This window comes from Sabethes cyaneus, chromosome 2 (genome assembly GCF_943734655.1).
Source record: "Sabethes cyaneus chromosome 2, idSabCyanKW18_F2, whole genome shotgun sequence".
In the NCBI taxonomy this organism is placed as follows: Eukaryota; Metazoa; Arthropoda; class Insecta; order Diptera; family Culicidae; genus Sabethes; species Sabethes cyaneus.
This window is the reverse complement of record NC_071354.1, coordinates 146,524,539-146,540,445: the sequence shown is the minus strand read 5'-3', so window position 1 is coordinate 146,540,445 and position 15,907 is coordinate 146,524,539. Positions and strand designations below refer to the sequence as shown.

The 15,907-nt window shown below is 38.7% G+C and overlaps 1 protein-coding gene across 2 annotated transcripts in view; it reads right to left on the bottom strand.

The window, feature by feature from the left end:
* Positions 1 to 15,907, bottom strand: part of LOC128734252 (protein suppressor 2 of zeste-like) — a 106,425-nt gene that overhangs the window by 52,036 nt on the left and 38,482 nt on the right. The window lies entirely within an intron of this gene.

Sequence of the window (15,907 nt, the reverse complement as noted above, 5' to 3'; positions counted from 1 at the left end):
TCGAAAAAGGTGCAAAAGAAAAGTTGGCTGCACTGAGCGCTTGGCACGGTTTGAAATTGGACGATTGAAGAAACTGTATTTAGAAAATCGATAAAAAAGAGAACGAGAATAATTTGATCGCATACAGAGCTGATGGGAGAAGGTCGTAATCCAACGGAGAGAAGAGCGCCAGTCCGAATGAGGTGAAGACAGTGTATACACAGCCGGCTGTAGCTCGGCCGGGGCAGGGAAATTTCTCCGCGGTCTCATTGCGAAACATGTCAGCCGGAGAGGTGCTTCCATAGCTAGCACATACACAGATTGCAGTGGTCAGCGTTGGTGTTGGTGTCGGGTTGCACATGGGAAACAGGTGACTGTGTGTGTCGCTTATTTTTCGCTTTCGGTGCAGGGATAGTCCAAGACCCGTAGTGGTGGAAAATGTTATGCGATTTGGCCTTCACAGGAAGGTTCTGGAAATTTTTGGACAATGTCAATGGAAATTCTAGCTGGCGGCCCGGTTTCCTCTATGTCGCCATTATTACACAACCTTAAAAAACCTTCCACGTATGTTCTTCCCGCAAAAAGCGACGATGTATGTCAGATTATATTGCTACAAAGATGTTTTTATAAATGAAATCAATCTTCTGTCGATTCATTTTCTTAAACGTCAATTTTCCAGAGCAATATTTCATTACAGTGCGGAACCCTTTCCCAACCCTCTATAATTTCTACCGTCACCTTACAGAAGAACATTTATTTTAAAGAGCGTTTCATAAGCTTCGTGATCCACAGACATAGCGCTACTCACTTATTTATTGTACAGAAGAAGCAACGTTTTTGACTTTTGATTAAATGTTTTTTTCATGGAGAAAATTTTGTCATCTAGTAGGTTAGGTACCCAATATGCCAACCAATTTGTGTATAAAACAGATGTAACTAAATTGTAAACTACTTCAGCCAAGGTATGTTGCAATGGTTGTGAAAATGTGAAAGGTGCATGTGTTTTAAGTCATGTTATAATATGTAAATACATGATTACGTTGGGTAAGACTGTAGTACAATTCCGCGTTATATTATATTAAAATGAAGAACCCTTCAGTCAAGGACGTAGCGAAATTTTTTCATTGGGAAGGGAAGGAACAACTTCTCTCGATGGGTGGCCAGTAGCCTTCGTCGCATTCTCATTCGATTCAAATGCCTATGAATCAAAATGTTTCGCCTACCCTACAGCAATTGATACGAATGGTATTCAATAAAAGTAATTTCATAAAATAATCGATATTATTTGAAATTTGGTTAAAAAAATAAAATGAATTTGGATTTTGTGATGTGCAAAAAAGTCAATTATATAATAACTTTTGACGATATCGGATCTAGCTCAGAACAACAGTTTTATGCTTGTTGGTGTTATCTAGTATGATTTTATTAAACCTGGCTCATCAATCGTGGGTAACCCTACCACAGCCCTATAATCTTTCATACTCATCAGATTTGGCTTCTGCAGATAACTATTTTTTCATAATTAAGGTAGTTTGCCAATTATTGCGCAACACTTAATTGTTGCCCACTTCTGGGTTTTTGAACAATATTTGAGAATATCGATGTTATTACAGCACTCCAAAAGATCAAAACACAAATATATGTCATTAATTTCAAATAATGTGTAAAAAAGATTATTAGGTGTTAGCTAACAAACATTTGGCAGAGAAAAATTACCTTTTAAATTTCGTCAAACGCCTACCGTTTGGTTTAAGAAATTATTCTCTAAATTCAAGCTTACTACTGCTATCCTAGACCTAGGTTAAAGCTCAATAATTATCGGTTTATTTCGAGTCTAAATCCAACATTAGCTGGATTGATTGATCAGCTGGGAAATAATAGAGCCACCGAAAAGGACCGACTCTCGGCAGAACTCTACAAAAATGGCTACGAACCACTAGCAGCGGCACTAGAGAAACTACCGGAGGAGGGGATGCGGGATGGAACGTATGGTTTGTGCCATCTACAAAAAGGGCGATTAAGCGGATCGCTGTAATTACCGTGACATTACGCTGATCAACGCCGCCTACTAGATGCTCTCCCAGATTTTGTTACGTCGTTTATCCCCAATAGCAAGAGATTTCGTAGGCCAGTATTAGTTGAGCTTATTGGGGCCCGGACTACTCTGCCCATGGATGCATAGTTGACGTAAAAACCAAAATGACCAAAATGTACTTTTTCGGTCCTACGCACTCTTAACTATGTTGTTCACATGCCCAATACTCAAACAACATATGTTTGTTCGAAAATATTCGAGAAATTTAGTAAAATTGAGCTACTCTGCTATTGGTTTCACGTAATGCTAATGGTTGATGTAGGGGGATTAGGGGCATAATGAGCACCCGGGGCGAAATGGGCACCCCTCTTTTCTACGAAAGTACGCATTTTGTAACATCATATGGCATGCGAAACACTGCTGTAGATACTACAGTATCTATTTATCAAAAAATGAGTGATCTCTACTGTTAAAACACGGAGTTATATTAAAAAACTCAACTTGGTTCTCAGACGCTGAAAAAATTATAATTTTGGTGCACTACCAAATAAGCTTTTACGATCATTTAAATATTTTAAACTATTAAGTGCACACTACAGCATGATGTATACATTGTATCTCAAATTTCACCTTCATTGAAGTTTTGATTTTATACTATAATTAGTGTAAAAACCCATTTTTATTTTAACTACTTGAGTGGGGGCGAAATGGGCACCCTTAGCTGGGGTGAAACGAGCACTATGTCACATTAACTAACCTGTCAGTTTCTTTGTTTATCGCGTCAATGCTTGTTTACAGTGATGGTATAAATATGCCAAGAGAATCCGGAAGACATAATTGGTCAAAAAAGGCCTTGCAAGTGGCCTTGACCGCTCTAAGGCGAGACGGAATACTCACAAAACAAGTCGCCAAGTACCACAGCATTCTGCGGCAGACGTTAGCGCGGCCATACGAATGTGAGGCCATACGAAAGGGCAATTTCGGAGCAGGAGGTGGACCAAATTGATTCCTTCAAAATAGTTTTCGCTCCCGCTGCAGAACAAGAGCTGGTGGTCCCTATTTTGTATGTGGAGGTTCGATGCTACGGTATTTACTACCCGTGAAATCAGAACTCTCTTATACCAGCTGGTAGAGGGAAACGGAAAAGCATATGTCTTCAACACTAAAACACAGCTAGCTTAAGCGTCATCCGAAACTTTCCTTGTGTGCTCCAGAGGCAACCTCCGCGGCTTAATTGCCTTTAAGCGGCTTGCGGTCAATAGTTTTATCGGCATTTTGACACGTTTTATGTTTGTGTATGTATGGGTGTGTATGTGTATATGTGTATGTATGTGTTTATGTATGTGTATATGCATGTGTGTGAGTGTGTGTGTATGTGTGTGTGGTTGTTGTTCTTATATACATTCTTCAAGCATGTGTTTATAAGGGTGCTCATTATGCCCCAGGGGGTGCTCATTGTGCCCCACACACTGACCGATTTTTAGTTTTTGAAGGATTAGTTTAAATTGCAATTTTCGTCATCATATCAATTATTTTTTAATTTGTTAACAGTACACCTTTAATTATCGATAGTGAATGTATGTTTTGCAATGACGACACTTTAAAAATTCCGTCATTTTGGGTGCTTAAATCAGTCAACAAGTTAGGGTGCTCATTATGCCCCTAATGCCCCTAATTCCTCGCATAATCGATCAGCATAGCAACCTATTTGTTTTTGTAGCTTTACGCCAAGTTATGGGAATAATCGTTCAAAAAAACTGTCTGTTTATTCGCATAAACTGGCGTTCGCATTTTTTAAACACAATAAATGAGGAATGAATCATAAAACCCCATTAGTCATGTTTTGATTTATAAACTCTACTAAATTGACGGATTATTCGGTTGAAAAAGTTTATAGCAAAGATTATATGGCTTTAAACGTTTTTCACGATAAAAATGCGTTTTCTCAACAATCATGGTGCTGGTCGTTACGTCGACTATACATCCATGGGCTATGCACTATCCATAAAATTTTCATTCTCCGATAAATCCTACAAGAATGTCAGGAGTACATCGTGCCCACGCATCATATTTTCGTGGATTTTAGGACAGCATACGATACAGTTGAGCGCGAGCAACATGGGTAGATAGTGCATGAGAACAATTTTCCAGACAAACTGACGTGGCTGATTAAAGCTACCCAAGAGCGAGTGATGTGCTCCGTGCGTGTTCCGGAGGCACTCTCAAGTCCCTTCGATTCGGGCAGAGGGTTGCGACAAGAGGATGGACTGCCCTGTATGTTATTCAACATCGCTATTGCAGGTATGACCCGGCGAGCAGGCATCGAAAATCTATCTTCTATCTTCTATCTTCTATCTTCTATCTTCTATCTTCTATCTTCTATCTTCTATTTTCTATCTTCTATCTTCTATCTTCTATCTTCTATCTTCTATCTTCTATCTTCTATCTTCTATCTTCTATCTTCTATCTTTTATCTTCTATCTTCTATCTTCTATCTTCTATCTTCTATCTTCTATCTTCTATCTTCTATCTTCTATCTTCTATCTTCTATCTTCTATCTTCTATCTTCTATCTTCTATCTTCTATCTTCTATCTTCTATCTTCTATCTTCTATCTTCTATCTTCTATCTTCTATCTTCTATCTTCTATCTTCTATCTTCTATCTTCTATCTTCTATCTTCTATCTTCTATCTTCTATCTTCTATCTTCTATCTTCTATCTTCTATCTTCTATCTTCTATCTTCTATCTTCTATCTTCTATCTTCTATCTTCTATCTTCTATCTTCTATCTTCTATCTTCTATCTTCTATCTTCTATCTTCTATCTTCTATCTTCTATCTTCTATCTTCTATCTTCTATCTTCTATCTTCTATCTTCTATCTTCTATCTTCTATCTTCTATCTTCTATCTTCTATCTTCTATCTTCTATCTTCTATCTTCTATCTTCTATCTTCTATCTTCTATCTTCTATCTTCTATCTTCTATCTTCTATCTTCTATCTTCTATCTTCTATCTTCTATCTTCTATCTTCTATCTTCTATCTTCTATCTTCTATCTTCTATCTTCTATCTTCTATCTTCTATCTTCTATCTTCTATCTTCTATCTTCTATCTTCTATCTTCTTCTATCTTCTTCTATCTTCTTCTATCTTCTATAGGGGGAAGCTATCTATGGCTGGACAACCTCTATGGCCGGACACTAAGATTTCACAAAAACATTGATAAAAATATTCGGAAAGCATGGAACAATAATAAATTGCAATGTCTTTGTTTCAAAAAGTAAATAAATGAGAACTGTCAAACGGTTCAACCATTAAAACAGAGAGAATCGAGTAAATTTCATACAAGTGTAGTTGCAAATGTTTTTAATGAATAAAAGATGCCATACTTCTGAACGTTGGCTTGATAAAGTTATTTGTTTGAAACAGTTTAAATTTACCATGAAAAGATAAGATTTTGAAGAAATTTTTTCTTTGAAATTGTGTTGTGTCTTCTCTGGCCGGACACCAACCTGTCCTCTATGACCGGACAGTAAAGTAATCAGCAAAATATACTTACATCATCTAGAATTGCTATATCTTTGATTCCTATGTAGAATAAAACTGGTTAACAATGCAAAACATAGAAAAAATCAGAAAAAAATTGCAGTAAAATATCAGCAAAAATGTCAACCTATCGATATGCTTTGTAAATGGAGTTGCCACGTATATTTTTGGATGCATTCCACATTCTCACCGAAAAAGGTATGTGAATAGAACCTGCCAGGACTGGACTCACAAGGTCTGTGCTGAAGTTATAAATTGTTCTAGGATCTTTTTCTTCTATTGATGCTGGTTTTTAATTTCGATTTGAGCTAATTTGTACTCAAAATGCTATCTACTTTCAAAATCAACCTTGTAGCGTAAATTTTGTTGCTTTTTTTTGTGTGTGGATATTATCACTACGACCAGCATTTTGATCTATTGTGATCTTATCCAGGTGTTGTTCCGCACTTCGTTGTTATTGCAGTATCGCTATAGAGTGAGTGAACTGCTTATTATCTGTGCTTAAAGTGTCGGTGTGTTTTCACCCCTTTTCCCTCTACGCCTCTTCTTTTTAACCAATCTAGCTCTAGAGCCAGGTAGTGCGGAGACTAGTTATAATTTGTCCTTGGACAAGAGGCTTCATTCGCACCTCGAGCAAGTATCATTCTTATAACCAGCCCCGGCTAAAGGCTTCATGGTCGGTAAAGCAGAGTTCAGCACAGAGTGAAGGTGTGTATGCGTGTATGTATGTGTTCCTTACTACTTATGCATCACCTATCTCGTTCCTAGAACCAGGAAGCGGAGCAAGCTATAATTTGCCCTTGAACAGGAGGCTTCATTCGCACCTCAAGCAAGTACCACTCTTACAACTTGCCCTGGCAAGAGGCTTTCATTGTTAGTAAATGCAGAATGCAGAAATTTTGTTGCTTTGTATTTTTTTTGCATATACCTAATATTGTTTCTTTCTACATTAAAGTGTAAATAGAGGTAATAAAGTCAGTATGTTTTGTGTTTTATCTTAAAACCCTAAAGTGTCCGAATCAGCACTGATGGGTTGACAACAAGAGAGGGGTGGGGGGAGAGGGGTGGCTATTCATAACAGGGGGGAGGCCATAACTCCGAAATGCCTGGACGGTTCTTTACTAAACTTGACACACATGTTCCTTGACATAAGGGAATCAGAACTGAAGGAGTTAACTGAAGTTTTTGGAGCGTCTTAGTAGAATACTAACCCTAAAATTAAAAAAGAAGAAAACTTATCCAATTTAATTCTACTATGTATATTTTATTCACGACAGATACGTATTTCGCCTACGACTTGCAGGCTTCCTCAGTGTCTGGTTTCCATCTCTCGAAAACAGACACTGAGGAAGCCTACAAGTCGTAGGCGAAATACGTATCTGTCGTCAATAAAATATACATAGTAGAATTAAATTGGATAAGTTTTCTTCTTTTTTTATTTTTTTTTTTTTGATTTTAGACTGAAGGAGTTGACAAAAGAGGGGGGAAGGGTTTAGAACAGCGTAAGGCTCCGAAATGTTTGCACGGTTCTCCCATAAGTGACGGTGGGATAAAAGGGGGAGTTGATGACCGGAGATTGCTGACAGGAAGGGGGAAGTAACGCCCACATGACTGTAACAATTTATCCGTTCAACAAAAAAAATCAAAATACGAAACACTAAACTGCAATGCTCGCAGCTGTAGGTTTGTCAAGTGTAATTATGCACCGAATCAAAGTGACCCGTGTAAAAAGTGTTCGATCATTAGTGAAAGTGTTGTTGGCCGACTCTATTAGAGTTACAAGGCATGGCATGGAGTACAGGAGTTATATGGCATGTTTCAGATTCCAGGATAGGATGCAGTATTAAACTAATAAATAAATTAAAAGCTGTGTTCAAAAAAGTACAATAACAAAACTATTCTTTTCCTATGGGTGGGGTGGCCGTTGTTAGAAGCGGAAGGTGCCAATAGGAACAATGTCTTTCTTCATAGGGTTTTATAGGGATTTTCGTAAAGAAAACGGATGTGCAAGTGGCCGGGTAGACAAAAGAGGGGAAGCTGACAATTTGGGAGGAACTTCCAAAAGAGGAACAACATTTTAATATTTTTGCATTATAAGCATTTCGATTACAATAACTGATGTACAAGTGGCAATGAAACAAAGGCGTCCCGAGTAAGATCGGGCACTCAGCTAGTTACTTAATAAGGATAAATTAGTGAAGGTAATGTTGGTACCGTCCGGATTTTGATGCAGCATGCTATAACATGTAAAAAATTTAAAAAAAAGTCAAGCTGGGTACGATGTGAGAATGTTTTAATATGTAAAAATAATAAAGAAATATTAGAGTAGGGTATGTTGCTGCTTCGCCGTAATTGCCTATTCCCGTCCTATCCAACACAAATTATTAAAAATATCAGCATTTTTATGACACACAACGCAAAACTAGTTATTCCCTAATATTTTAGTTTGTTGTCTATCATACGCGATCAATCAAAGTGAGCTGAGATCTATTTAAATGCTCTTTATCATTAAAGAAAACCTACCAGCCCAATATCCTACGTTTTTTCGTGCGACGAAGAAGAAAATGTCGACTAATCGTTTTAATTTCCGTTATTCATAAATGAAAATAATTCACGCAAGGCATTGTCGTTATTCTACAGCCAGGAAAACTTGCCTGACCTGCAGAAATTTTGCAGAATAACATTTATCAAGCCGTCTTACCCAAATACATGCGCGTTAGCTTCGTAAACATTATTGTGATTTTTAGTTCGGACGAAGAAAAATTTTGATTTTGACGGATTTTAAAACGGCACGACGAATTTATAAAATAAAGTCAGTTGCGTAATTTCAATAAAATGCTTCAATAACCGCTTTTCAGTGATTTTAAAGTTCACGGATTGGAAGGTAAGTGCGTTTTATTATGGCTTTACTTACTGCGACCGGAATTAGAAATAAACCCTATATTCATCAATTCGACATAAAAAATTATGTTTGGTCCCGCAGTAACATTTAATCGGTGTCTCGGAAGGATTAAGGCATAGAATACAAAAAATTCGGTTGAGTGGCTACGAGTACTACACCACCAAAACTAAGAAGTGAGTGGATGAATAGAACTTTGCTAATTTTAAATTTTTATTATAGAATGGTAACTTTTTGTTACAAATTTGCGGCCACCCTACCATGGAGAGCTAAGCCAAGATTTCTAGCATTTTGCACCGCCCGAGTGATATGATTTATGTACCGAGAGCCAAACCGGAAAGTATACCTTTCCATTCTACCTTCGCAGGCTGCACAGACTATGTGCATATGTACCTCTGATGTACGATACGAACTTTTCGGTTCATGTGTCGGTCTGCATGACCGTTGGCTGCGGCGGTTCTGTCCGGTGGTGGTACGTCTATATCTACTTGGTCGGTCGACTAGACGACTCCGCTTGCAGGTCGAACTCGTCCGACCCTAAGGGCAAAGATTAAAATCGGATCTGCACGAGACGAGATGCGGATGATTGGAATTTTTCAGCATTGCGGCACGTCTGCTGCCGGAAGCGCTGGATAAATTTAGTTTAATAAAGAAACAAGTTTCCTTGATTTGTGCAAAACAGAGTTACCGGCTACGTAGTGGTAGTTTCTGGTAGTGACAGCAAGATACATATCATTGCTTCCGAAGAAATTACGGCTAGGCGGCTGGAGAGCACAATGAAATGATATGGTTTCAAGGGAGACATATGGTTTTACTGAAATACTAAAGAATAATTATGTGTTATTATATGGCTATGTCTCCTGTTAAGAGAATAAAGACGTGCAAAACTTTAGAAGTTAAATGTTGGATAGTGATGCAGATATTTTTTTTTACTTATACCCATTGGTTTAACAAGCGCTGGAAATATCTCGCGAGTCTTTGGCTTTTAAATCCACAGATTTCAGCCGGCGCTTCGACTCAACTTTCTTGATAACGAGCAATATCGTAAAAATAAGCGGATCGGATTATTTTTTATGCAAATACAGCCAAAAGAAGCTTGAGTTTTGTTTTCCAAACCAAACCTGCAAATCGGATACCTACATTATAATCTCAAAGAAACCATGTAAATTGCTTTCTGTAAAACTATATGTTGATTATTTTATTCTGAATGCAGTTTTTTGAGAATCAACATGACACAAATTTATGGAATAATTTTGGATGCAATTTTCTTCATTTTTTGTGTTTGGATGGTGAGAAATTTCGAAAGTGTGATCAAAATGATCAAAAACCTTCCAGTTGGTCTCGAAGTCTCGGCTGACCTAATAAGCCAGCCGACGTATGTTCGAATCTCGACTGGGAGAGGCTGTTAGAGTCAATAGGAGAGTCGTAGCAACTGGCCCTGCAAGTGTCCTGTACTCTAACAGCTGGTTGCGAAGTCTGTCGTATGAAAAACGATGGTCAAGTTTCGAAATGTAGCACCTAGGCTTTGCTTAGCTTTGCTTTTTGATCAAAATGTTCTGATTTTCCAACACAGTTCTTCCAGTGATGTTACAATTTTTAAAATATGCTAGGAGTTTTTCCACCTTAAAAAGGATTTTAGTTTTATTTGTCAACTTAGAATGACAAAATTTTTTCTGTCATTTACCCTAGAATAGCGGGAAGGAATACAGTAATGTTCCGATTTTGTCAGCTCCCGATTTTGTCAACCCCCGATTTTATCAGCTTTTTAACTCGATATTGTCAGCCTATAAATTTTGTTAAACTTTTGTTCTTTTAAACATGATTTAAAAAAACTTTTCAACGTGCTTGAAACTATTCTGATTCTCTGGGGAGAGTTTTTGAATAAAATGATGCCTTCTTGCGAGATATTCGAGGTCAAAATTAGGGCAGGGTACAAGTTCTATAGTTCTTTAACAAGCAAAGATAGAGGTATACTATATTCAGCAATGTTGTGTATTTTTACTATTTGTACAACTTTGTAAAACAGAAAAAAGTCATACAACAACTACAGAAACAACTAAAAACTGATTTTACGATTTTGCATTTATGAGAAATAGGATTTTTCTATCTTTGCTGAAGAGCTAGAAGGATACAGTCTTCAGCAAAATTTCTTGTAATATTATGCTGTAAAACCTTGCAGAACACATCAATGTGTTATATTAAAACTGAAGAAAAATAAATTTTTTATTGCACTTTTAGGGGGAATAATCAAAATTTGAATTTCGCTGGATGATAGAGCTTTTAATTTTGAGAAAGTCTTCCAAAGGTTCCATAAACCTAAAACCAAGTTTTCCCGCTCTAAGCTAATGCGCACCAAAAAGGTTCTGGACCAGTGCACAATGGGCAAAACGAGCCCGTAATCCCAAGAATTAGAAGCCACTGGTTTGGAATCTTACAAGATATCTATTCTTATGTAAAAAAATGCAAGAAATCGATTGGTGATGGTTTCATCCTGCGCAGTCTTTGGAAAGTGGTCCATTTTGCCCTATTTTGTCCAAAAATCATGTTAAAAACTAATTAAAACGTATAAAAACTTATTTGCCGGGTATCGCCCGTGAAACGAACTCAAATAGCTTCCAAATTTTGTCAAAACATTAGAAAAATCAAATCCCATCCATTCCATGATGTGCGAAATGCAAAATAGTCCATTTCGCCCAATTCACCCTTAAATACATAGTGAAACCTAATTAAAGCGATTAAAACTAATTCAAAGACAGGGGAATGACTTCGAATAATACCAATTTACTCGAAAGACTTCAGGACTTCAGGAGAGTTGATTGTCATCGATTTAGTACAGTGCAGTGATGAATTCACAATCGGTTCGTTTTGCTTGATTCTCTCCTAGATCTACAAAAACATGGTCATTTGCTATTGCGTAAAAAATCGTAATTTTTCAACGATGGTGTCTTTGAAGAAGTTTATCAATAAAATACAACGCATCTTTTCAAACTATTAAGGTGATCTTATCATCTATCAGGGTGATACAAACTTTTGTTTTTTTGAAAACATCCAAAAAATTTTTTTTCTTCAGAAAAATTATAGAACACACTGAAATGAGCAACTTAGCTGAATATAGTAACTATCTATCTTTTGCTAGTTGCGAGATATATTGATTTATTTAAAAAGTACACATAAAAATCTATTCTGCTTAATAACTCCGCATCCAATTAATTTATTGCTTTCAACTGTTTTCCAAAGTTATTCAGTGTGATAAACTACACATCATTTTGAAGACTGTTTTTATCTTTGAGTTAGTTTTAATCGCTTTAATTAGGTTATCTATGTATAATGGGGTGATTTGGGCAAAATGGACTATTCTTGCATTTCGGACAGTATAGAATGGATGGAATTTGATTCTTCTGATGTTTTGATAAAATTTGGAAGCTATTTAAGTTCGTTTCACTTACTTACTTACTTATGTGTCCATGTCCGCCGGTCCGGCAGAACAAAGGGATGAAATTAGAGATCTCCACTGCTGACGGTTACCCGCCATGGCTTTTACCTGTCGCCAGGACAGGTTCTCGTCTACAGCCCGGATGTCGTTGGCTAAGCTCCGTCTCCACGAGCCTCTGGGTCTGCCTCTTCTACGCTGTCCTTGTGGATTCCAGTCGAGTGCTGCTCTGCAAACCTCGTTCGCTCCTTTCCTCAAGGTGTGTCCGATCCACTTCCACCTACGCTTACGAATTTCTGTGGCTATCGGCCGTTGATGACACCGACGATGGAGTTCCTCATTGGATATCCAATTATCAGGCCACCAGGCACGAATAATATATCGCAGGCACCGGTTAATGAATACCTGCAGTTTTTGCGTTGTCTCCGCTGAGACGCACCACGTTTCGCAGGCATACAGCAGTACGGATTTAACGTTTGAATTAAAGATTCGGGTTTTCGTACGTAGAGTGATCTGGTTTGAGCGCCAAATGTTTCGCAGACCTGCAAAGGCACCCCTGGCCTTCCTGATCCGTGTGGCTATATCAGTCTTGGTACCACCATCGGGCGTTGTTTGGCTACCAAGATATTGAAAGACGGCTACCTGCTCAACTTGTTGTCCTGCTACTGTAAAGTTGGTGGAATTGTCAGTGTTCACTACCATAGACTTAGTTTTCGCTACATTGACTGTGAGACCTGCTGCCTGGGAGCTCTCGGAGAGGTCGTCTAACTTGCTCTGCATATCGTTTCGGCGTTGTGCGAGCAAGACAATGTCGTCGGCTAGGTCGAGGTCATTTAGCTGCTCCATCGTTAGAGGATTCCAAGACAATCCTCGATTTGGTCTACTGTCAATTGCTCCAACTAATATCTCATCCATAACGATGAGAAACAGAAGCGGTGATAAAATGCAGCCCTGTCTCACGCCAGCAGTAACCCTTATGGGGTCGGACAAGACGCCGTCGTGCAAAACCTTGCACGAGAACGCCTCGTACTGAGCCTCGATGAGATGGACTAGCTTATCTGGAACTCCTCTACGCCTAAGTGCGCCCCAGATGTTTTCGTGATTGAGTCGGTCGAACGCCTTTTCGAAGTCAACGAACACCAGCAGAAGAGAGTCCTGGAATTCGTTGATCTGCTCCAATATAATGCGGAGCGTTGTGATATGGTCTACACATGATCGGCCAGCACGGAATCCAGCTTGCTGCCGCCGGAGAGTAGCGTCGATCTTCTCCTGGATCCGGTTGAGGATTACCTTACAGAGTACTTTGAGAGTAATACAGAGCAACGTGATGCCACGCCAGTTACCGCAGGTAAGTTCGTTTCACGGGTGGCAAATAAGTTTTTATACTGTTTAATTAGCTTTTAACATGATTTTTGGGTAAAATAGGGCAAAATGGACCACTTCCCGAAGTCTGCGCAAGATGAAACCATCACCAATCGATTTCCTGCATTTTTTACATAAGAATAAGTATCTTGTAAGATTCCAAACCAGCGGCTTCTAATTCTTGGGATTACGAGCTCGTTTTTGCCCATTGTGCAGTGTGCTGTGCCCGGTTCATTGAGCTTTCGGTTGACCAATTGAGGGTTTAAATTTAATTTTTATTAGAAGTCTTCGATATTGCAAGGTCTTAAGCCTTCAATTTAGAAAAAAAAATCGAAAAAAAATTCTCGATTTTGTCAGCTTCCCCATTTTGTCAGCCCAAAATTCAACATGGGCTGACAAATTCGGAACATTACTGTATAAAAAAATCGTTTTTGTATGTAAATGTGATGTCAAGCAAAATTGTAATAAATCCAATCTGTGATTGAATTCGGACATACAGTTTAACGTTTTCGAGAGCAGGCATCGTCTGGTTTGTTGTTCGAAAACGAGTAGCATTATTGATTGAAAAAGTGCAGTCAGTAGCTGAAGAATATCAGCATTTGCAGTGGATGTGATGGTACGGTTCTACTAGGTACGTGGGTATGTCCTGCCTGCGCATAGAATGCAGCAATGCACTAGAATCAATAAATATCAGTAGCTTGGCTGTGCTGTACCTGTAGGCAACTGTTCTCGGTCTGGTCCAGTGCTCTCTTGTATCGTTGTTTTTTCTCCGCTTGTTCTCTTGTTCTGCAGTACAATTATGCACATATATAGCGAGGTGTACTTCGCCTTTATAAATGGAATGAGTGCTGTTTTATATGGACCTAATTGACGTGTTTCAGTTGTGCACTTTTGCACCACATTTACCCACGTCGTGTGGTTGTTTACTGTCCACCCACAAGGGGGTTCTCAGAGGGAAGACCGGTTGCTGGGAGGCGGGCGGTGTGATTATGTACACTACATATTCACATACTACCAGAACACTGAATATTTTATCCAAGCTGCCGCCGATGCTTTAATACGCCTCGGAGGATAGGGACACCGAAGTGCAGGGATTTGTCTGGTCACTGTTCGGGAAAGGAAGGCTCTGCTGTGCCATGTGCTGCGATGTCGAAGAAGATAAGGCGCAGCGCAAGTGTGATAATGAAAGATGACGAAGGTGATGTAGCTTGTAGCTGCTGCTGCTGTTGATGCTGGCTGGCTGGAAGGAAGCGTGCGAGCAAGTACTTGTACATTTGTGTGGTGTTCGTTGTTTTGCTGTTATTCTGTTTGAGTTTTAATTAAAATAAGTGGCCTGATGAGATGTTTTGTTTCCAATTATCGTCGCCAGAGCAATGTGGCAATGATGCAATTGGTGAAATGTTTTTTTTTTTCGTTGCTGGATTACGATTGAGCACGATGACCGGTTTCGTTACTGGCGTTGTGTCAGTATTCAGATTACAGTAAGCATCAAGATGTGGCCTATCTATATATAAAACTTACTATCTATATTTCAACTGTGTATTTTATATATTCCTGCTTTACAGCAATGTCTTCTATTGAATGGTTGCATCCGTTCATTCCGTTTACTGTTATACCTTTCAACAACTACACTATTTTTTGCACTGGATTGTTTTACCGCGTTATTCTTTCAATATTGTCTTACTGTTTAGTAATTTCTTGCAAAGTATATCCATAACATTTGTCTTAATTTGTCTGTCCATAACATTAGACTAATGTCTAATTCATATCTTTCTCCGTTTGCTTAACTTACCAGTCGCAATCGTTGTTGAAAAGAGTTGCAGCTGGCACGCATGATATGCTGAGGTACTTCAACCCAAATCTCCTCCAAACGGTGGTTGAAAGTACCCATAGTCAACCCTTTGGTGCTCCCTAGCTTGCCTAGCGTGTAACTCCATGCATAGAAGTCGAGAGGATTCAAATCAGCATAAGAGGCTGGCTCTTCCAAAGAAAAAAAATCCCGAAAATTGTCCACACTCCAAGCCTGTGTAACTTTCGTCTGGTGAGACGGTGCAGAATCTTGTTGCAAGCATTCTTGTAGTGTGGTGTAATGACGCAGGGGCGGATATGGTTCTTCATAACATTATTAATGTAATCTTTAGTGTTGATTTTAATACCAGGTTCAATGAACAGCAATGCCTTTAATTTTTTGGAGAAACATCCCCATCACGTTGCTCTGGAAACATTGTAGAATCTTTGAATAGCCAGTTTATCCCGAGGGATATCAGAAATATGTACTGCATATATGCGATCATGCTGTTGGTGATTCTGTAGCAGAAACATTCTTTCGTCTGAAAACAGAATTTCACAATCACCAGCTTGAGCAGCTGCTGACATCTTTCGACTCTTGCAACCATCTACTTCTCAGTCAAATCGTGCACCCGTTGTTTTTTGCATGGAATCAATCGAAGATCGCCTTTCATAGTATTCTCCATGGTTGACTGCGAAATTCCCAGTTCCATGACCACCTTAGGTCCAGATTGATCTGGTTTCCGTCCAATTCGCTCTATTACTCGTTTGATGGCATCCGATGAAGATGAATCTTTCGTTTATTCCGAGTGGTTTCAGCTCCTTTAAAGTATCACACGGTCGAAAAATTTTCAAAAGTAGACTTATCAC